The following is a 24,906-nucleotide window of genomic DNA, read 5'->3' on the forward strand; positions in this document are numbered from 1 at the left end:
AGCGTCTGCCTTTGGCTCGGGTCGTGGTCCCAGGGTCCTGGGATCGAGCCCTGCATTGGGCTCCCTGCTCGGCGGGAAGCCTGCTTCTCCCTCTCCCACTCCCCCTGCTTGTGTTCCCTCCCTCACTGTCTCTCTGTGTGTCAAATAAATAAATAAAATCTTTAAAAAAACAAAAACAAAAACAACTTTGTCTCTGGAGTCAGGACTGCAACTCGCCACCAAGACTATTAGACCAAGTGTCAGAATATCTGTATGAGGATCATAAGCTGATGGCTGAGTCAGAAGCTTGGGTCATCCTGCAGGAGGCCCTCTGTGTGTCTTCTTGGAATCACTAATACCAGTCAGGGGAAAAAACAGACACCAGCACTTCAAGCCTTGTTTAGCCTGAATGGTCACAAAGGACTTTTTGTACTTGGTGTCTAATAGGCTCTGCTCTGAAAATCTTCGGCCATTACGGTGCCAAATCCTGGCTCATGCCATACGTCATGCATAGCAATGACATTAGGTAATACACTCCACGGCCCCCTGAGGTACCTCCCTCTGTCCCCACCCGGTGACACTACCCCGAGACAATGTCTGGGCTCTCCTATTTGTAGAAAGACCCTCTGTGCAGAAAGCAGAGGATTCATTCAACTCCAGCAACTCACAACTGCAGCTATAAAAACACCTCTCTCTGGGTTTCCCAAGTAAGCACGGCCCACACTGACTGCTTCTTCCATTTTCCCAGGGCAGATGAGGCTAGATGCAAAACAGAAAAGGAAAGGCTAATGACTTTCTATGAGCAAATAAAGAGATGTAATAGAATCTATGTATAGACACACACACACACAAACACACACACACACACACACACACACCCCTCTTCAGAAATACATAATCACAGAAAGGTCAGCCCTTCCCCTTTAGATGGTGGGAATATAAAATAAAGGACTCAGAAATAAGTGAAACTAGCTGGGAAAGCTGACGGGCAGGAAGTTCATACAGGAAGCTGCTGGACCCAGGTGGCCATGCGTTCACGGAGCTGGAGGTCCCGCCATCCATCACGGGGCCGGCAGGGCTCCCGCACCACCCTCCCCGGGGCTGAACACAGCCTGCCAGGCAGCTCTGCCTGCGACCCACCAGAGTGTCTGCCCCGCTGCAGACTACAGCGTGAAGGGCCTTGTGGGTTTTGTGTTCCCCTGAGTTGATTCAGGTGTAAGTAGAAAACTGATGGCAGTTGGAGAAGGTCAGCATTACATATTCATTTTATTTTAAATAATTGATCATGTTTCCTGTCTCTGCTTACATTAATTGCTCTCAGGTGTTAGAAAATGGCTCAGTGAGTTGCCTTTGAATGTGTTTCTTTAGAAAGACAGTGTGGCTGCTCTTTGGAATACTAAAAGCATCGTGTACAGTGCAGGACTTTCTAACTGGAGGTTAAGAAAGGGGAGCCGAACCTAGGCACTGATGCTCTCTGCCACGTGGTGGAGGACGGATTTAACTGTACGCCTAAGGATGACAGCACTTTATCTGGTCTCAGAATTGGACTCATGTTTACCCAGATTCTCCTTGTACCATAGGGTAGTAGAAACCCCACTGGTATTTTCTGAGGTAGTGACAGCAATAATGGAGTATGAAATACAGAGTCATTTCTCATGTTCAGTCCACAGAGAGAGGTTTTTCTCTCAACTACAAGGCACAACTATCTTTTTCAAAGAACGCAAAGCCTTCCAGAGGCACGGGATGTTATTTTGTAAACATCTCATCATATGTATGAAGGAGCCAGGTTCTTGAAACAGTGGTGATGCTGCCACTTTTAAAAATATGAATCACCTCCCTTACAGCCATATATAAAAAGGTCTGTTCTTCTGTTTTAAACATTATTTTTAAGCATAAGTTGGGCAAAAAGCACAGCTGATTCTAAGGCTCTGCTTCTCTTGTACATTCTGCATTGATACTTGGAGGAAGTAAATTTATTTTATTTTTTAAAGATTTATTTTAGAGAGAGAGAGAGGGAGAGAGAGCACCCACGTGCATGTGGAAGGGGCAGTTCAGAGGGAGAATCTCAAGCAGACTCCCCTCTGAACAGGGAGCCCATCAAAGGGCTCAATCTCACGACCCTGAGATCATGACCTGAGCCCAAATCAAGAGTTGGACACTTAACCGACTGAGCCACCCAGGCGCCCTAACTTATAATGCATATTGATCTACTTAGAGAGGATCATGAATCTAAGTTTTAAGAGACTCTTTTGTGATGTGTGCTTCCAGAATGGAACACTAATCAAACCTAAACTGAATGAACTCAGAGTCAAGCTGAAACTTAGAAGGAAAACAACCGGCTTTCGAGAAAAGGCCTGGTGGCTTTGGATACCTTCGGGGGGTGGGGCGCGGGGGGAGCAGGCTCTACATGGGATGTCATCATCCAGTTATTCTATGGACCACTAACCACATGTGTCCTCAGCAGTCTCAGATCCCACTGTGAAGCAAGCACTTAGTGGTCATCCGGTTTCCTCTTGCTTCTCTTTTCAGTTAGGTATGATACGCAGAAGGAAGACCAAGAGAGTGCTAAGTAATGTTCAAATTGAGGGTCTACATTTTTCAATTCTCAGTAAGACAGCCACAGTAACCACAAATCTGGTCCAACTGTGGGTTAATTAGCAGACAAGGTATTTTCTAACCACTATGAACCATAACCTAATCATTTGATTAACTTTGCCAAGTAAATATGCAGTACTTTATATCATATGGACCTGCACAAGTGCACAAAGTATGTGTGTAGCATTCAGATATAAAGCTGGGGTGTGTGTGTCTGTGTGTGTGCATGCACGTGTGTGCACACAGATACAGAGCAAGTCAATACAACAGTGGCTCAGTATTATTTACAATATATTGGCATCACTGCTGACCTAAAGAGCTGAAGAAAATAACAGGCCATATTTTCAGCTTAATAAAATCCTGCAGTAGGGAGCCCTTTATGAACAATTACAAGCATTTGCTGGAAATACATTTGCTGATTTAACAAACTGGGCAGGACAAATGTTTAACATGCTGTCGTAATGATGTTCAGATGCTTTTCTTAGTATTCGTTGATCTGAGATAATGCGTTCTTGCCCAATCATGCTACAAAGCAGCAGCAGAAATAAATAAATAAATACATGTAATGTGATGCACTCTCACAATAGCAGAGCTGCTGACTGCCCCTGACAGATGGGGGAAAAAAAAAAAAAAGTCAATATGATGTCTGAGACAGCCCAGGCTCGGCACTGCAGAATAAATTACATGATTCGCTGAATGCCTGGGCTTCGCTCAGACATACAAAAAAATTGGAAAGATAAAAGCTTGCATTGGCTTCAGATGATATTTACTGCTTGATGGATTTACTAGCAGCCCCAATACAGTCATACTGTATTGAATTATTGGCCTCTATTTAGCTGTGTGTCCGTCAGAGCTTGAGTGTCCATTTAAGCGTAAGTGAGCTGGAGGCCCGCCAAGGCTCTTGGAGGCTCTGGGTACAGAGGAAGATGCGAGCTAATGGCCACCAGCTTGAAGACCAGGGAGCTTGAGGACACTGGGGGAGGCAACAAAGCCTAACTACAAAGTACTTTCTTATCAATATTAATGGCAAAATAAATATTAATGGAGGCTGCCCGGCACACTATTTTTGAACGTGCCTTGTTTTCTTTGTATTTTAACACAAATGGTTGGAAAGGACTGTGTGATTTTTCTCTTTCTCTTTTGCGCCTTCGTTCTTGCTCTGAATCTACGAAGGAATCTGGAAAAGACCATTAGCTTCACTACTACCCATTGTTACGGCAGCAGGGTTCCCTTCAGGCAAAGGAAGCAAATGAGATGCCAGCTCTAAGAGGTATATGGCTTCCAATAAAATATATGATTAGAACAGCCATGTACAGTACAACAGCTAGTGTCTTGGATTCTTTACTGCATTGTCCTATGGTGGTTCCATTGAGAAATAACATCTCATGGACAATGAGCCTGTTAGCAAAGTTGCACTGTTATCAGCTTCAATAAAAAAAGGGGGTATGTGGGGACAAAGGGTATATGGGAACTCTCTGTAATTTCTGCTCAATTTTGCTGTGAACCTATAACTGCTCTACAAAAATGAAGTTTATTAATTAAGTGAACACACACATACACCAAGAAGGTGTGGGTGTGGTAGGGGCACAAAGAGAGCTTAGTGCAGAAGGCACCAGACTGAGCTAGCCAGGGTCTCAAATGTGGGTTAACTCGAATTGTGCACAACATGTGCCTGATGGGAAACAGAGGGCAAGTGGGGGAGATGGTGCAGTTGAAGAGAAGATCTGGGTCTGGCGATTATGCCAGGTTGACCGCTATTTACGGGAGTGATTGGGCAGATGACTGTACTGGGCTCCAGGGTGAGAGCTCGCAGACATCTGTGCAAGGGAAGGGCTTCCATTAGCAGCACAGAGCAACCAAATGCTCTCGGAAAGTGCACATGGAGTATGCCAGACGACTACGTGTGCAAGGTCAGCATCAGGTGGATCTCCCTGCTCTGACAAGAGCACATGCCACGCCTCCAGGGTCAGAAAATGGGCTGCAGGTGAAGCATCCCTGCATTAACATGCCAGGTAACCACAAGCAACTGCTAAATTTCCTTTAGTTTCTATTTCTTAGCCTGTAAAATAGCTGATGCTATCATAGTAACAATTTACTACCTCACAAGATATTTAGGGGATCAGGTGGAGCAAGAATGATGGAAAGGATTCATTGTTATAGCAACTTATACTTTACAGGGCTTTCACACTCTTCACCACAAAGTGATTTGGGTCTCACTGTACCCATTTTACAGAGAAGAAAGGTTAAGGCACTGCTACTTACCCAGGTCACACAGCTAGATCCCAGAAATTCTGAAACTGGACCCCAGGCCTCCCCAGCCTGGTACACTTCCCCGGGCTATTAAGATGATCAGTGACCAGCATCCCCCCACTGTGGGTAGTAGGACTAACTGTGACTGACCTTGTGGACCCAGAAGTGCATCATAAACCTGAGCTGGATTGCTGCAAAGCCCATGATCAGGTCCTCCAAGTCACTTCAGCACAGCCCCACTTCTGCTGAGAAGTTCCTAGGGTATATAAGCTGGGGGATTCTGACACCCCAAACATTGGGATGAAATCCCTCAGCTGGTTCTAGGCAGAGCAGGCTATCCACGCTGAAGGGTGCTATAGTGGGTCCCATCCATTTTCTGCTGGGTGCTATACAACTCTGCAGGTGACCCACAAACAGCAGTCCCGCTGTGTATTTCAATCTTACCAGACCAGCCACCAGAACACTTAAATCCATCCTTTGTATTGCCTTCTAAGAACAAAAGGATCCATAAGGCAAATGGAAACAATCACTGTAGCTCAGACTTAAAATAATGGAGATTTAAATAAATTAAAATGAAGCTGGAGAAAATAATTGTTATTTTCGTCCGGGTGCTTGACACTGATCACCTCACTACCTTGTCAGAAGACTGCAGCCAAGTGACTGGTGGTATTTCCAGTTTCCACAGATCAGTCAATTGAAGTTCCAGGATGTTAAATCCTTGCTCAGGGTCACAAGACTAGGAAGTCCACAAGCTCTGCTTCAAAGCCTAGGTTCCCTGCCATGGGCATGATGCTTTCCCTGGGGGTGACCCTGAGAAGTCTCTGTTCAGTGATGGTATGTCCTACCTTTGAGAACAATTTCTGTGAAATATTATTTCTTTTTCTAATGATACTTTTATAAAGAAAGGAGATTATTACTTGTTGTATTATCACTTGTACTATTACTATTGTAACTCATCTATTCTCATAGGGATTTCCTTTGAAAAGCCCCACATGGTTTGGCTGAATGTCACATAACTAGACTTAAAAGCAGACTGGCTGGAGTTCCAGGCCCAGCCCCTCAGAGGGCTAACATGCAGACTTTGGACAAGTTATGAAGCCTTGCTGGGCCTCACTGTACTCAGGTTCAAGTAAAAGGAGTAACACTACTTTGCAGAGGCTGCTTCCCCTTCTTCTCATTATTAACATAAGAGCAAACACTCCTGTCTTTGTAGCAGTGTAACTGCAAGGCCCGGGCCAACTGGTGTCATAAAATGAGCAGATGAGAAAAGAGAGAGTCCTTTCTTACTCATCGTACCTACCCAAATCGATCATGTTAGTAGTTAGAATCATCCGAAGACTACAAATAGGTTGGAGCTGCAAACACACAGAGGACACGGATCTTCTTTTAAGGGACACTATGCTTCAGAAAGGAGGCCACGAGGGACCTTGAATTTGGCAATCTCTGACATCTGCTTGAGGAGGTGGCGCTGAGAGAACCTTTGTTTCTTGGCCAGGGTGACACAGTTTGTGATTTACATCTCTTATCACACAAGGACTCTCGGCAAGCAGGAGCCTCTCTGCAGGGAAACACACAGCACTGCCATGATAGGAACCCAGCTGTGCTTTCTGGTGACAACATAATTTCACGTGATGGCAGAAATGTATACATTACCTCAGGGACTGAGAAGGGAAAAGTGATTTAAAATTTTTCTATCAATATATACATTTGGCCCGTCTAACACAAGGGTGCATGGCTTCTTAAAAAACAACAAATTGAACCACTTTAATAAACACTGTTAAAAGGTATTACATGTAAGTCCCCCATTTTGACTTAGCAAAAACAGCAACAACAAATGCTTCAATTCCGTGTTCTTCTATCACTAACATCCGTACATGTTTTTAATCCATTAGCTTGCAACCTTCAGCTTTTTGTCAGGAGTTATGTGAAAGCTGACTGTGGATTAGCCCTCAGTAGGTGTGATGTATGTCAAACCAAATATACTATCATTTACCAACAGTCATTTATAGACAGAAGAGCTCAGTTGAAATCTACCAGTAATTAGAGTTAACTCTAGATGTTAATGGGACCCAAGTTAAGGGATGTGCTAATTATTCTTCTCTGTGACAGACACTGGCACTTGTTTGGTTTCTACTTGGGACAAAGATAGATCATTGAATGTTAGAGTAATGAAGTCATCAGCCCAACCCCCACATTATACACTATAGGCATGGTTTCACACGCAAAGATCCCTAAAAATTATGTAAGTGCAGGACAGCTGTTTACGAGAAATACTCACAACATGGTAAAAATCAGCTGTTATTGTGTGAATATTTAAAACTTGTACACAGAATGAATGGTAGTTAATGGGACAGCGCAAAGAGTAAGAGTAGATGGGTAACCTTAAGACTGAAGTGATTAATAGAAAATCTCCCTTGGGATCCATCAATACTAGGACCATGATCCTCTGGTATATTTATTAACAACCTGAAAGATGGATGAGCTGAAGAGTGGTTGAATTTGTCGATGACAAAATTGAAAGATTAAGGAAGACAGTGAACTACTGCAGCAAAAAAAATCTAAGGAAACCATGTATTAAACTAAAATGAACAAGCAAAGGAAAAACAAGAAGAAGCTTGGATGCATTGAAGTCTCTCAGAAAAAAAAAAAAAGGATGAGAGTAACCATGCATTATTCAGGAAGAAACTCTTCTAAATATATAAGAGCAGACTAAATTTGATTAAGGACCCAGATAATTGCTGTGAATAATTCTGTTGATAAATAAGCAAAAACCGAACCAACAGACATTCATTCTGTAGAAGACAAAAGTAAGTCAACTTCAGCCATACTGCGACTCTTTTTTTAGGGCCCTGTTCCCTCCAGTCTTTGAGAATTCTTCCCTAACTTGACCACCCTATCAGACATTTTACCCCTCCAACTTTGCTAATTTGTGTCCAAATAGGACACCCAGAACCAAACACAGCTAACCATCTTCGGAGGGGTACAATTCATATGCAAGGTATGCAATTCATATGCAAGACACTTCAAAGAAATTTGGAACCAAGAGACGAGACCCTGTGCTTTCTGAATGATCAAGACAGAAAAGCATGCATGAAATATTTGGTACAGTATATGTGCATCTACCTTGCATTGTGAAAATTTCCTTAGAACCTTGAAGTTGTGAATGAATATGGAGCCTCCTTAAATTGCTCAGGATCCCAGCAGTAGAGTTTGCTAGTGGATTGGAGCCCTTCCTTCATTTAACCTTGGTGACCAATTGGGTCTGGAAGCCATTTTTCCCTCTTTGTCCCTGGCAACTGCGGTCACTGGTAACCATGACCCCAAGGATGGCTCCTAACATGGCACTGTGGCCTCTCACAGCTGTCTTATAAGAAAATGTGACAACTTGAGAACAGAGGCAGCAATAACAGTCATTCAGGAGTGAATGAGAATTTCCCCAGGTAACGTGTCCTGATTTGCAGGAAACCGTTGTGCCTCATGGAGGATTCATTTGATTCTGCCCCACCTCCCTCGCTTCCTCTGAATTAATGGGCCAGTGCTCCCTCCTGATAGGCTGATGCCCCAGAGAGTCTGGATTTCCACATTTTCCAGAGATTTCTTTGGAAATCTCTTCATTTCTTTGGATAGGAGCCCAAAAGATTAAGGTCCACTAAGAAGGAGTCAAAGGATAATAGAATTTTAATACCCTCAGGTACTAATCTTCTGGCCATTACAAATATTTGGGTGTGTGCACACATGAACGCGTGCGCATGCGCACATGCGTGCAGGAGGTGAGACCACTCTGTTGAGAAACCTGTTAAGAAGCAAACATCTATATATGCAGAAGAGCGTATAAACTTGACTCCTCATAAAGTAAAGCTTATAAAATTTAGTTCTATAAATGCCATCATAGAAAGTAATTAGAGATGGAGTCTAAATTATTACAATAATAATTGAGCTTACAGGAATAATAATGAACCCTGAACGACAATATATAAAACTCATGTCCAAGTTTCAGCACTCAAGGCCATGTGGAAAAAACCCTGTTGTGCATGATGTTCAGTTTATCACCCAGGTGCCAACTCTTCCACTAAACTAGGTGATAGTTAAAAGAAATCAAATAAAATCAACCACGTGATATTAGTCATGCATACCCACATGATGTTATGGAAAACCAAATAGACCACAATCATGAAAATTTATACACATACTAAGGAGACTCTCCAACTTCATATCATGGTGCCCATAGGTATAATATGCATAAGCATGTCTGTAATTTTTTTTTAAAAATGAAGTATCTTTACACCTCAGGTAGATGTTTCCTGATAGGACCCTAACTGGATGCCTCCAGATAGAGGCATATATCAACCAGTGTTAAACATTACCTAGAGTGGCTTTACCACCTAACAACTTCTTTGACATAACAAGTCATCCAACCTAAATGAACTTGAAATTTCTACCTCTGTTAAATGAGAATTAGGAGGCTAAAATAATAACACACAAACACTTTATAAATTCTAATATCTGACATATATATGTAAATATGATTTCTGCATCCTTGTGAAAAATCCATGTGTCACAGTGGAGATTCCATATAAATGTTGCATCTTTTTTTTTTTTTTAAGACTTTATTTATTTGAGAAAAAGAGCAAGTGTGCACAAGAGCAGGATAAGGGGCAGAGGGAGAAGCAGAAACCCACTGAGGAGGAAACCCAATGCACGGCTCGATCCCGGGACTCCAGGATCCTGACCTGAGCTGAAGGCAGCCGGTTAACCAACTGAGCCACCCAGGCGCCCCTAAATGTCACATCCTATTGAGGATGTGAAGAACTGAAGAGTCTGCTAGGAAAAAAAAAAATTCGGAGTGGAAGATCTCTTTCTTAGAAGAATCTCAAGAGTAACACTGTAACCATGAGGCTCCAATGTGAAAGGGAGATCTATGGTCATGTGTAAGGCATACATGTATTTTAAATGGGATATTGTAAAGGGAGAAATCTCCCCCAGTAGAATCATTCATACTTAAGGAACTAATGAGATCATCTGCCAAAGATAATGAATCCATTAGCTGAGAAAGAAATCAAATTGTAAATCTATATCTTATATTTACACTGTTATACCTAAATATTGAAGGAAATATGAACCAAAAAATACCTCATCTTATCACCCCTGTGTCCAGCTGAGCCATTTCCAAAGTAAATCAAAAATCTCACTGAAATTGTTTCTAGTTTTCATGATCTCACTGGGAAGAGCAAGGATTTTCTTCAATAGTCTGTTGTAACTCTGTCATTATGCTATAGTGAGGTAATTTGCTAAAAGAGCCGCCTCTAATGAGAAAACCTTTCCATCTGGCACATCCAATAGAGACACAAACAACCTCATCAGTTTAAAAAAAAAAAAAAAAAAAAAGGAAAGTAAAACTCTACTTCACCAAGAAAAATTCTATTTTAAGAAGCAAATCTTAGAACTACACAAAAGCCAAAATGCATTTTGAGGGGATGACTGTCTCTGTTTCTCTTGGTGGAACCATTCTGTCTGCTCCCAGACTAAGGGCATAGACACTTGGCCCGAATTTTTGCCATGTTGATAATGGCTTGCCTCCGGATGGATTACAGAAGAATTCAGTACATGTTTGTAACAGAAGCATCCAGCCCCCAAAACATGAGACAAAAGGAATGCTGTTATAACACGTTAACGCTGGACACTGGAATGAGGGGAAAAACAAGTCTTTTTATATACCTCTATTTTTTAACTTCCTTTTTACTCCGAGAAATTGTTATTAGGCTCTTCGTGTAAAGTGTCGTGGTCCCTCCAGAAATCTTAGACCCTTCATGCTGCACTTCTGCTAACAGATATTCAAAGAGAGCTTTGTTATTTGAGTAACTGGTGGAAACCTGCTAAGCATTTTGGGTGAGTGCCTATAAAATATTAACTATTTTTCCCCTTACCATGTATCTGTTACTGTTTCTCAGCAAATATCTGGGCTTAGATTTGAACATCCAAATTGCCTGTTTTACTCCATTTTTCAACTACAGATATTTTTGGTGGGTGAATCAATGAACCAGAAGCTACTCAGTGTTTCTATTTCATGAAGCTGATTTATTTAGTCTTTGTCTTAGAAGTTCAGACATGATTTCTCAATCTCCCAATACTATAGGATTCTTAGGTTAAGATTACACCTAGGCCTACGTGGAAGTGCAAAAAAAGAAAAATCCTATAGTGTAGGTTACAATCCAATTATGTAGTGCTCTGACCGTACTGAAATGTTTCTAACCAAAGTCTAAATAAATGCTCATTAAAACGGAAGACAGAGAGGTGAACGTGTTAGGGATTTTTGGTCCAAGGGCTGGCATTCTGGTTAACAGATCATTACGTGATGGATGACACAGGAATGGTCTTGGCAGGCCTGAGCCTCCTGCCAGAAGGTTATCAGCCCTTTGGAGGAGATAATAGCAGGAGTTTTAATTTTCCCCCAACTCCTGGGTATTATATAAAATTAATGCGCATCATGTCAAGGTTATGGCAAGGCACTGTTATCTGGGAGTGAAACTGGTTTGCTCCCTGCCCCCCCCACACTTCCACATACCGTGATAATGCAGTATTCAAAAGCAAATTTCTTTTCATTGTCAAAAATGGCAAGCTGGTGAAGGATGTTTTCCAGCACTAATTATGCAAGAGGAAGTTCAAGTTAGCAGACGTATACAAGTCAGTCTGAAAACAAAGGAAACTGTTGGTTCATGAAACAAAAATAGCTCCACCTTACCTGACCTTTATGTAATAAAAGGAAATATAAACAAAACCTTTGTTCACAACTATCCTGTGCATACCACTGCTTCCTGTATGAAGGTGCTATAAGGAATAGTACAGAAATGGCACCTGCCTTCTCAGAATCTGAGTTTTGTTTTGTGTTTAAGATTTGATTGACTGATTGATTTAGAGCATGAGGGGGAGGGGCAAAGGGACAGAGAGAATCTCAAGCAGACTCCACACTGAGTGTGGAGCCCCATGGGGGGCTCCATCTCATGACCCTGAGATCATGACCTGAGCCAAAATCAAGCATCAGACACCCAACTGACTGAGCCACCCAGGTGCCCCAGGATCTGAGTTTTAAATCAGTGCTTCTTCAACTCAGGTGATCTGGCAGGCTTCTGAATGGCCCAGAAATCTGTATGTTTATCAAGAACCTATCAGATGATTTTAAAATAAACAGTTGGTAGGAATCACAGTTCTCCTGAAAAAGATGGGCACAGCTTAATACCAACAACATATCCCACATGCCATCACTGTCCAACCTTTCTGATAGGTCTGACCTTCCATGCAAACCCACAGGTGGAGGGAAACCCTAGTATTTGTATGATATGGTGATGTGTTCTTCGGGACAGAATACAGGGTTAACCTTTTCCTAAAGCGTTATATAAAAAGGTATTTTTTCCCCCTAAGATAGAGAGTGCCTCCTAGTTCAGATTACCTAGTCTCCAAGAAGCCCTCTGCCACGAAGACTACTGAAAAGTCAGGCTTGACTTCCTGGAATGCCCTAGGGGGATGTTCTTGAGGAGAGGCAGTAATGTATAATAGATAAGACCTCAGATTCTGAGGCCAGGATAGTGGATTTGAACTCTGGGTCTATCCTTTGCTGGCTCCATGAGTTTGGGCAAGTTACTTAATTCCCTATGCATTCCCCTCCTTTGTAAAATGGTCATTAGTATACTGCCTATTTCAAAGGATGATTTGGAGAATTACATGAGTTAATATATCTATATAATTCCTCATCCAAAATTCTCAAACCAAATAGCTAAAAACCTAAAAAAAAAAAAAAGACAAACTCAGTTGGCAGCAAATCTTGATCTAAACTGAAATTAGGCTATGTATAATCCTTATTTATCCTAAGTGCTAATACTCATTGTTTTGCTACAGAAATATGAATGTATTTGATTACAGAGGGCTGCCTCAGACTCAACTTGGGCTATAAAGTTATATTTGGTACATGCACCTTTTTAAAATAGAAAAATACAAAATTGGCTGCCAAGGGGTGCAGATAAGGGATTGTGGCCTTAGAATAGTAACTGGCACTTAGCAAATCTATTTAATTTTTAAAAGTCTGTCCTATGATTAAGTGTTCCACATACAAGAAGTGAGAGCAATGACTTCATCCTCTCCATAGATTTGAACTTCAAACTATAGAATCATAGGATAAAAGAGCTAGAGGCAGGCTGAAAGATAATTTATTCCAGTCACACACTTTGCAGATGTCATAACAGATATTGAGCTTCTGGCCATAAAGGAGTAACAGGGACCAGATTTACCCTCCCACCTGAAATAATGAAAAAAAAAAAAACATATAAAACAAGTTTTCACTAGGACATTAGTCAATGAAAAACAGTGATCCCGCAGAGATGGGGAAAAATAGAAGATGAGCCCTATGCCTGCCATAGCTTATTGCCTCGAGAGTGTTTCCAGCCTTCAGTGCAGGAAGGAAAAACCAAGGGAGAACCCAGCAGAATTCCTGAATTGTGGATACAGAGCTGAGAGGTCAGAGAGATCGAGGTGGCTAGTTCGCAAGTAAGGATGCCAGACAAAAAGAAAGGTGTATAGAGACAGAACTTTGGAGATCAACAGAGGGTCCCTTGGAGCATCCAAATGAGTACTATCTATGCATACGTGTGAATAAACTGCCCAAGGCTAGGGAAAGGAACACCACAAGAGTAACAGAGATTAGTACCCAGCACTTACACGGGACTGGGAATGGTGCCTGTCCCCATGAGCCAGAATGGAAAAAAAAAAAAAAAAATCAAGATTTATGGGCACTGGGTAACACAGAAGGGTCTTTCTGCAACCCTGGGGGATAATTATCTCTAGACTGAGCACTGCTTTAGTGCCGTCTACAATCTCTTAAAAATAAGATCCAAATAGCTGAAGCTGTTTCCAAATAACTTAAATGAGTCCCAGAACAAAGTTCAAGAATATCTACGGGAATACAAAATATCCAGCAACCAACAGGAATAAAATAAAGTCTGGCATCCAGTAAAAAATTACCAGGTATACAAAGAAGCAGAAAAATATGACCCCTAATAATAATAAAAAGCACTCAATCAAAACAGATGCAGACTTTTCCCCGTTTCTCCTGCTGCCTTCAACTACAAACCATGGACAGTATACATAAAACAAACAGACTCTGAAAGGCAAAAACAAGAAAGCAGACCAGCTACAGAACTGACGCCCCAAGGAACAACTGTGCCTCGTATATCCTGGACTTGTTGCTGAACAGCGACAAGCCCAACATACCAACATGTGCAAACAAACAAAAAAAATGTTCAACAAAAGTCTCCTTTTTCTAGCCAGATCATGAAAGGGGCAGCATAGCGAGACAGAAAACTTTCAACAACAACCTCTCTACTCCAGCCAGACATCACAGATAAAAACTACGACCCCACCAAAACTACACTAGCAAGGGCCCAGTGGAAAGCTGAGGTTTCCAACGTTGTAAGATACCACAACACCCTTGTTGGGGGCAGTATCAGAGAAGGCCAAGGAGGGAACCAGGTTTTTCATCCTGACCAACCAGTAACAAATCTACCTCTCATCGTGTCTCCAGAGGTCAGGTGGGAAGCTAAAACAGAGAGAACAAACAAAAACCAAAATATAAAATGGCAGACTTAAACCCTGACATATCAATAATTACATTAAATTTAAGTGGTTTAAACTCATTATTTAAAAGACAGAGACTGACAGTAGATTAAAAAAAAAAAAAATGAAACAACTATGCTGTCTCCAAGAAACTCACTCCAAATATAATGACATAGTCAGGCTGGAAGTAAATGGCTATTAAAAATATGTCATGTAAACATTAATAAAGAGTGGTTACCTTAATATCAAATAAAGTAACTTTCAGAGGAAAAAAAACTCACCAGCCCCAAGCAGAAACATTACATAATGATAAAAGGGTCAAAGTACAAAGAAGACTTATGTACCAAACAACAGAGCTGCAAAATATATGAAGCAAAACTGATCAAACTAAAAAATTAGATGAACCCACAATGAATACATCAACACTGTGCTCTCAACAATGGACAGAGCAGCTACACAGAAAATTAGCAAGATTACAGAAGAACTCAACACCAACAGGATCAAATCAATCTTTACAAAACACTGCACCCAAGAAGAGCAGATTACACATGTTTTTCAAGTGTCCATGGAATATATACCAAGATAGACCGTATCTTGGCCCACAAATGTAAAAGAATTACAAATGCCAAGTGCGTTATCCAACCATAATGGAACAAAAATAGAAATATCTCCCAACACTTGTAAGCTAAACAACTCATTTCTGTATAATCTATGGGTCAAGTCGGAAGACTCAAAGGGAAGCTTAAAAACCTGGAAATAGGTAAATTACACTTTTTTCTTATCATTTAAATCTTTGTAGCAGACAATTGTTTAAAGGAAAATAAAAAGATTGTAGCGGGTCTTTTAACATATGTAATAATAAGCTCCATGACAAGAACAACATGAGGGTTGGGATAAGAGAAATCCAAGTATACTACTGTATATGGATGATAGAGCCACCAACAAGGATGAATTTGGAAATAACTCCGCAGAATAAAAGAAGTCAGACAAAAAAGTACGTACTGTATGATTCCATTTATATAACATTTTAGGAAACATAAACTACTGTATAGAGATGGAAGATAAATCAGTGGTTATGTGATGACGAACAGAGGCAGTGGAGAGAGAACAAAAGGGCACAAAGAAATGTATGCAATCGATGGGTACGTTCACTACTTTCACTGCAGTGGTAATGGACAAGTGTACAACTATGTCAAAACTTACACGATTACATACTTTAATTTTGTGTAGTTTTTCATGTCAATTACACTCCAATAAAAAAATTTCAAGAATATAAAAATAAAAATATAGAAATCACCTGAGGTTACATCATTTGATCTTCGTATATGTATTTGCTTATTCACTTACCGCTTTTTAAATTTGAGCAATCATAACTTTTGTTCACTTTTAAAGATTTTGGCATTCGCCGGCAGAAAGTTATGCTTTTCCACTTCTCTATAATTAGACTGTAGTCTGTGTGGCTCCTCTGAGTATGTCCAAAGGATGCATACACGATAATGGGCACAGCCAAGGCAGGGCGTAAACAATTCAAATGCCGCCAGGGATCAACATCAGCTGCACATTCTTTGGCTGTTATTTTTTTTTAATTAATTAATTTATTTATTTGAGAGAGAGAGAGAGAATGAGAGATAGAAAGCACGAGAGGGAAGAGGGTCAGAGGGAGAAGCAGACTCCCTGCCGAGCAGGGAGCCCGATGTGGGACTCGATCCCGGAACTCCAGGATCATAACCTGAGCCGAAGGCAGTCGCTTAACCAACTGAGCCACCCAGGCGCCCCATTTGGCTGTTATTTTTAAGTAAATAAAATTAACGTGAATACTGAAGTGTCTCTGTCTTTGAACGTGGATCTCCAATGTGGATCTCCAATGTGGATGTGAAACTTTTATCCAGTGCCAAATAATGAAGTGGAAACTGGCTTCCCAAAATTGTTTTTACTTGTAAGATTTCAAGCAGATATATTTCCATGGTTGTTAACTATCAGTTTCTGGGCATTCTGCCATAATTTTGAGACAGCTGAGAAAAGTGATTTTTAAAGTGTGGTCCACAGCCTATTGGAAATCTTCAAAGGGCTTCTGGTTGGTTCATAAAATCAATGAAAGGACAAATCACAGGAAACTGTGGGCACTTAAGTGTTTTTCTCAATTGCAGATTTAGATCTGCATTACAAGTCACAAAAGTAAACATGCTCTTCCCCTATGGCCTTAGGTTAATAAAAAAAAAACAACCACCACCTCAAATCGGATCTAAAGGGGCTGATTAATTATGAGTAGCCACCTCGGCATTTTTTTCTTCAAAATATTCTGCAAACTGTACCAAAACCATCTGATGAAGTTGTAAAAACTTAAAATGCAGATTCCCGCTTCCCACCCAAATCTACCATATTGGATATGTTTGGGATAAGGCCAGGAATCTATACGTTTGACTTACATCCTAATGACCAAGAACTTGGTGTCCATAAGTTATCCGCATCTGGATCCAGCCCACTTGAGTCACAAAACGTATTCCATGAAACTAAGAACATACTCCTCCTCTGTTTGTGGACTGTTTTCTTGGCAATAACTTCTTTTATTCTTCCATTTATCTTTGTCATTGGTGAACTGAGCTACAAGTACAATTTTAAGATCAAATTTAAAGATGACCAAGAAAACCATGAAACTTCTGAGAAGTGGTATGAAGGATGAATGAGGAAGCATTCAAGCTTGTGTTTTTGTCAGTTTTGATGAACCAAAGTACTATTTTTAGATGGCAATAACAAAATTCATTTCTGGTGGTAAAAATAATTATGAAGGATTACAGTGGGGGAAAAAGTAATGATTATAAACCTGAAACCCCCTATTTTGTCACTGAAACAATTGTTTCTGTAACGTAATGTTTATTGTGAGAAATTTGATAACACAACTCTAACAGAACAGATTGTACAGAAAGATTGTTCCCAAAGATTCCTAGGCCTTTATGGACTTAAAACAATGAGAAATGTAGGGCCAGGAGAGGACATGGACCACAGATAAAGAATCTCTAGATTCTAGAGCTAGAGATTCTTTATCTAGAATCTCTAGATTCTGCAGATGGCCAGCTTTCTAGAGATTACTTCAATTTGGATAGCTAGAGTTTCTCATTCATAACGAATTAAATTCAGTTAGCACTGTAATAACCTACTGGGTATTCCTTGGGATAAATAAGAGATGATGTGGTTACTACAACTAGACAAAGGGCATGTATACACAACAGCTGAATTAAAATACAGCTATAAATGGAGCACATCCTCAACACTAGGAGAAAGTGATGGGTCCACATGGGTTCAGCCTTGCTAGCATACCACAACCAGTGAGGGGAGAAGAGATGGCCAGTTTGAAAGGAATAACCCTGGATTTGAAAGACTGGACTGTATCCAGCACCGGTCTCAACGTGGGAGGGTCTCAAGGTGTGAGCTTCCAATTCTGGCCGCTCTTGTGGTGCTAACATCTGAACTTCAAGTTGCCCCTGCCTCAGTGAGTCATGTCTGCAAGGAAGAGCCAGCTAGCCCCTAAGAGAAGGAGAGTAAGGCCTGGCCTGTGAGTTGCGAAGGGCTGGCTGTTTCTGTGTGAAACTTACTAAGCGCTTCCCTGCTATTTCATAAACGAGAACATTAGTAAGCCAAGTAAAACAGTGTATTTACCGTGATTTAAAGAAGTCACAGAAAGAAGCCAAAGAGTAGATGTGAGGATTAAAGTCACATGGATAGAAATTACTGGGATGGGAGCCTCCTACAGGAGTCCATACTCTTCTCGATCTTGATGCTCTGTTCCCCCTTTCTCATCCCCAAAAGATTTTTGGACTTGATGTGAAAAGATAGCACATGCACAGGACATCCTCACCACCACCTCTTCCCACGTCAAAACGTATGTCTACCTCAATTGCTATTACTTCCTTGTAGTCATTCTGCTCCATCCGCTTCACTGGAAAAAAAATCACTCTCTGCCTCTGCTTTGTTCCTCATAGATTGTGCACCTCTTTTACAGCACATGTCCATTTCATGATTAACTTGTGCCTGTCTGCCCCCCTTCAGTAAACTCCTAAAGAATAACATCCATGTTTGATGATCTTTGTACTGCCTGTAGCATCAAGCACATTATCTTGCACAGAACCGGCATTTTATAATGTCGAGTCAACTGAATTTAAAGGAGTTCTAAAATGATCATGGAATTCTCAGAGTCGATACAGTTAGCCAGATAAAACAATGGATCTTTAGTCTGATTTTTTTTTTTTTAAAACACTTTTTTTTTTTAAAGATTTTATTTATTTATTCATGAGAGACAGAGAGAGAGAGAGAGAGAGAGAGAGAGAGAGAGAGAGGGAGAGGCAGAGGGAGAAGCAGGCTCCCAAGGAGCAGGGAGCCCGATGCGGGACTCGATCCCAGGACCCTGGGATCATGACCTGAGCCGAAGGCAGACGCTTAACCATCTGAGCCACCCAGGCGCCCAGTCTGATTTTTTTTTTTAACAATCATAGAAAATATCTCCCAAGTGGATAAGAGAGTTACCCCAATCTCAAAAGGGATCTAGCTAGAATGGAACTGACTACATGGTGCTGCTGGTATATTTAAATGCGTTTGCAAAGCATGATTCAAGAGTATCATCCTCTCCATCCTGAGAGCTCAGAATACATTACTTTATATTCATATACAGAGGCCATAACATCTTCTTACAATCACGGTCTTTTTTTACCCTTCTCCCATTTTGACTTATAGCTAGAAAGTGTTTGATGGAATAATTTAAGCTTAGATGAACAGTCTTAATTGATGTTTAATCTCCAAATGATCAGAGATCTATTCAAAGGCCTACTGTTCTGCCATATTTTATGGTGGGAATGCGTAACTAAACATCTGTCCATAAACAGACACGCTAAGTATGGAAAATAGAAATAGATATATTTTGGAAACTTGATAAAACTCTATTTATATAGGGAAACATTTGAATAATACCATTAGTGGAGTCAACTTTACAATGGTCAAATCTTTTGATCCCTTCCCTCCGAGTTAGCTAAATACATAGACTTATATTCGAAGATACGCATATAGAGGTAACACAGCTGGTTTCCATGCTATGGCCATCTGTGCATTATATGTATATACGAGTGTATAAAGCATACCTGTCCTGCATATAACCTACCTCTGGGGAAGTCCTATTTATTACTTTTCTCAAATGTACAGATCAGCTAGACAATTTAGAGGTTAATAGTGAGCAGTTGGTAATTTAGGAATGATTAACAGTATCTTCAGCTATAATTTCAAAATCTGAACACTGCTAGGATCTAGGGAGCAATTTTATTGGCCATTAAAATGTTCTTAAGCTGTAAAATAACATAAAGGCTCTACTGATGAGCAGAGCTATTAGTGGTCAGCTTAATTTTAAACAAACGTAAATATATTAATTTTCCTAACAAATATTTAATTATGTATGCTAATGACAGTAAAGTAATTCAGTGGACTGGAGTTCTCTAAAGGTCATCAAAGCCTCAGGAGAACGGAAGAATTTTGACTGTGGCTACTTCTCATAACCTGGGGTCAATTTATTTTTCTTAACACAAAAGGCCCGTTTTCTTGCCAGCCAAGCCACATGGTAAATTCGAAAATTTCAGTTCAGTTCAACAAATATTCATGAGGTGGCTTCTGCAAAAGGAGTCAGCATCACACCGTGGTTAACAGGGGGCCTCAGGAGCTAAATGCTGGGCCAAATCCTTGTTTTACCACTTCATGCCTGGGGGACTGCTCACTGCTAACGTTACTTCATACCTCTGTGCCTTGGTTTCCACATCTGTAAAATGGGCATGATAGTAACAATACCTATCTCATAGAACAAAATAAGCTTAAACAAAATCATGTGCATGAAGTTCTTTAAAAAGTCTTGATGCTGGAAGTGCTTAATTAATTGTACTAGTCAGGGTTCTCCACATTATATTATATATGATATATTCGAATATATATTATATATAATAGATATATTTATATCTATTATATATAATATATATACCCCTATTATACATTATACTTAAGATATATATAGTACATCTAGATCTAGGTAGATGTGTGTATATATATATATCCATCACATACATTTAGATATATAACATGCACATATTTTATATAAAATATGTATTTTATATATATGGTGATTTATTATGAAGAACTGGCTCATAGTATTATGGAGGCTAAGTCCCATGATGTGCCATCTGCAAGCTGGAAACCCAATAAAGCCAGTAGCGTAATTCAGCACAAGTCTGAAGGCCTAAGAAACAGGGGAGCCAATGCTATAAATCCTAGTCTGAAGGTGAGAGAGGGTAAGATGTCCAGGAGGTACGCAGGAAAAATTCCTCTTCTTCCGCTTTTTGTTCTACGGAGGCTCTCAAGAGACTGAGTGATACACACATGCTGGGAAGGATAAGCTACTTTTCGGAGCCCATCATTCAGATGCTAATCTCATCCAGAAACATCTTCACAGACACACCCAGAAATCACGTTTAATCTGGGCACCCCGTGGCTAGTCAACATGTAAAATTAACGATCACAGGAAGGTCAGCTGCTGTGTGCAAGGCACTGTGTTGGGGGCTAGGATGCGGTATGATTACAACACAACTCCCTCCCATAAAACAAGGGAGCTCTGCAAACATCGGGCAAGCAGCCATCATTTTGCCCTTTTCCATAATCCCAACTGGGAGCGCTCTGTCGTGGACAGCTAAGAGGTCGCAATGAGAGATGTTCATTGTATACTCCCCACATGTCATCTGCACAGTGCCAGAGTTATTTAAAAATAGAGAGAGTTTGAGAAAAAGAGCTAATTTGAATGAAAGCCCAAATAGAAATAATTTCCCTTCTGTTGGTGCCCACCAGCTCTCCAGACAGAGACATTCCCTGGGCATTGTCTTTGCTGGTCTGCTGTTATAATTGGTTTCCAAGTGATGTTGATCCCTCACCAGAAAGTGGCTGAAAACATGAATTCAATTCTAGTTCCTTTCCCCTTGAGATAAAATTTAAATTTCTAAGTTGAAATTTAAAAGATCAACAGACAATTCCAGGCCAGCATACCAGTACTCTCATTTCAAAAAGGCTCTTTTTAGTTTTAAGAAGCAGACAGCTTAGGTGAGTGGACCCTATCATTTTCAGAGGGATAATGTGGATTTCAATAGAGTCATGGGGTGGGGCGGGGGAGGCTACAGCAGGCCCAGATAGAAGGGGGGCATCCAGCATTACTTGGGAATCTTCAGAAATTCTGCTTTCTTCCCTCTATCACTCAATAACATCTCTTCCCTCCGTAAGAGAAATCCAAATGTAATTGGCTTAAGCAAACAAAAGGAAGCTCTTGTTTCACATTAAAGCAAAAAACAACAACATCCTGATGTAAATTGAACAGCTAGGGACAGCTAGACCACAATTCGATAAGTATCATTAGAGTTTCATCTTCACATGGGCTGGGCATGCCGCTCCCTAGCAACCCAAGAGTCCCACCCTGCCAGCTGGGTAACCCATGTAGGAAGCCAGCATGAGCACCTCTCCACCTGCACCATCGCTCTCCTTCTGGACCACGGACCCAACCCTGAACTAACCTCTCGGACCAGGAGGCTGCAATACAGGTCATCTGCCTGTGCTGAGAGCAACACTAGGGTGTGCCAGATCAAAGCACAAGTCTGAAGACACCAGACCCAGGTCTGGACCTCCGTCCCACCCCTTACTAGTGTGACATCTGGTAAATTGTTCAGCCAATCTGTGCCTCAGTATCCTCATCTGAAGAATGGAGGCAATCAATTGTACCTATGTCGTCATTTTGTTGCACAAGTAACTGAGCTAATACACGGAAGGCATTTACAACAGAGCCAGATGCCTAGTAACGACTGGCTCAGCCAACATCAGCAGTGCAGCCTACTAGGAGGAAGGAGAGGGCAAGGGGAAAGAGTAGGAATCAGCCAGGACAGCCCTACCAAAAGCACATGGAAGAGAGGAGGGGGAGTCTGAAAAAGCAATCAGTTCCTGGCAAAACAAATAAGCCAACAAAAAAGCTCCCCAGACTAGCAGGTACTTGTCCCTGGTCCCTCCATCAAGCTCTACCATCTGGTTTGTTCCCTGATAGACTCCCACCTACTCTGGGTGCTAGAGAGCCCCTGCAGTGAGTTCATTTCGTGGATGCCCTGCCTGGCTGACATAAACATAAATGTGGAGCTTCTCTGCTTTTAAAAACAAAGCACTCTGGCATGGTCAAGGTACAGTTCTAGGCTCCCCCCAGCATCTTCCCATCTGTACATCGGGTGGGTAGGTGCGGGACTACCGCAATCATGCTACACTTGAGCGTGTTGGAAGGTGAAAAACCAAACAAAACAAAACCACGCCTAGGTCAGACCTGCGTTGAAAAAAAATGATGCTACTCCCTAAAACTTCTTTCCTGCAGAAAATGGATGGCACAGTAGGCATCTCGTGCCAGGCAGGGAGAGAGGAGATGGAAGAGGCAAGGAAGCAAGCGAGGAAAGAGGGAAGCAAAACAAGTCCCCTCGACTTCCTGTTGGGCGGAGTGAGCCCGGCAGGGGCTGTGTGCGCGCGGGGCTGGGGGTGTTCTCAGCTGTGCCGAGCTGATTATAGAAGATGAAAGGGCTTGGCAATTTATTTCATCTCACAGTGAACACTGCTGACAACTGAAAGTGAGGACAGAAGGATTCATTTGTCCAACTTCTGTTTCAAAAAGCAGACTTCAAATGATACCGCAGAGAAAAAGGAGGAAATGCCAGAGTGTAATAAAAACGTCGATTTCTTTTCTTTCTTTCTTTCTTTTTTTTTTTTTAAATACACGAGCTGCAGCATTTGTGTTTTGTAGATGGGCTTGGAAGGCGAAGGGGTTGGCTTTTCGTGGTGCTTATCAATTCCAGGGAAGGAAATGTAAGTCTGCAGGATCAATTACTCATCAGATGGGCCAGCCCTCCCCTCCTCGGCCCCAAGTGCTCACGTGCCTTCAAGCCTCGCGTCCAAAGATGAGTGAGGATGAAAAAAATCCAACCCTGCAGTGTTTAAAAGCTGCTCGGAAAACTGACAGTGGAAAAGATTTCGTGCAGGATCTTTAAGTGAATCAGCAGACACTAGGTGACAGAGAATATATTTTAAATTTTATCATCCTGGTCTGTTAACATTAAGTTCGCCAATCTAGATGTGCCACGTGCATCTATATTGTTGTGTGCGCTTGGAATTTTGAGAGAAAATGTTCTACTTCCTTTTAAAGAAAATGTGGTATTATTTTTCATAAACATATTTAGTGTTTGAGAATGAAGGAATATTTCTCATTTCAAAGACTCACATAAATTATTCTGAAATCTAATCTACCTAGCAAAGTGGTCTTATCCCAAAAGATTTATAAAGATGGGTAATATCCCATACTGGCAGCACATTAGTTATTAATGATTAAACACAAATACATATCCAAATGTTAATGACAAAGATAAAGAAATACATTCTGCCCATAATCATTAATATTAAACTCAAGTATCAGTAACAGGAGCACATCATTCTTAAGCAATTCAGTTAAGTCACTGATTCTTTGTGATTTTTATTAGAAATGTGGTTATTTTCACTGTGTATTTGATGTAGGGTTTGGTTTTTTATTGGTGGTGGTGGTGGGTTCTTTTTTTTTTTTTTTAAAGAAATCAGCACATGAACACAAATGGAAAAGATTGTGGCTGAGAAAAATTCACTGAGTCCCTTAGCCGCTTTAAAGTATCAATTCAGGAGTTCATTTTTCAACAAATATTTTTGGAGCACCTGCTGTGTGCCCGGCACTGTTTTAGGAACTAAGAATAACAGCTTTTACGAAGAGCTTTGGCTGTTAGGGAGGGCCACTGTGGGAGGCTGTGTAGATTTATCCAGCCCTGCTCTGGGGGTGGGGGGGCACTGTTCACATAAAACTACAATGCAAAGGGACCCCCTGGAGTTGTGCAGCGCATAACCCTGCTTCCAGTTCAATAAAGGGAGAAAGAAAATGTGCAAGCAAGCCAAGAGACCAATAGGGAAGAGCTGTGAGTTTCATAAACATAACAACACAGGTAATAATACAGAGAGACTCTCTCTCTCTCTCTCTCTCTCACACACACACACACACACACACAATCCTGCCATTTGCAACAACATGGATGAACCTGGAAGACATTATGCTGAGTGAAATAAACCAGACACAGAAAGGCAAATACTTCATGATCTCACTTATATGTTAAATCTAAAAAAGTCAAACTCATAAAAGCACAGGGTTTGGAACGGTGGCTGCCAGGAGCTGAAGGGTGGGGGAAATGAGATGTCCCTCAAAGAATAAACTTTCAGTTATGGGGGGTGAGTAACTGCTGGGGATCTAAGGTACAGCATGGCAACTGTAGCGAACAATACTCTATTGTATAACTGAAATTTGCTAAGAGTTGATCTTCAGTGTTCTCACCACATACACACACACACACACACACACACACACACACACACACACACACA

The sequence above is a fragment of the Callorhinus ursinus genome, unplaced genomic scaffold, assembly GCF_003265705.2.
Source record: "Callorhinus ursinus isolate GAN/ISIS: 27379988/994484 unplaced genomic scaffold, GSC_fseal_2.0 scaffold30, whole genome shotgun sequence".
NCBI classification, from domain to species: Eukaryota; Metazoa; Chordata; class Mammalia; order Carnivora; family Otariidae; genus Callorhinus; species Callorhinus ursinus.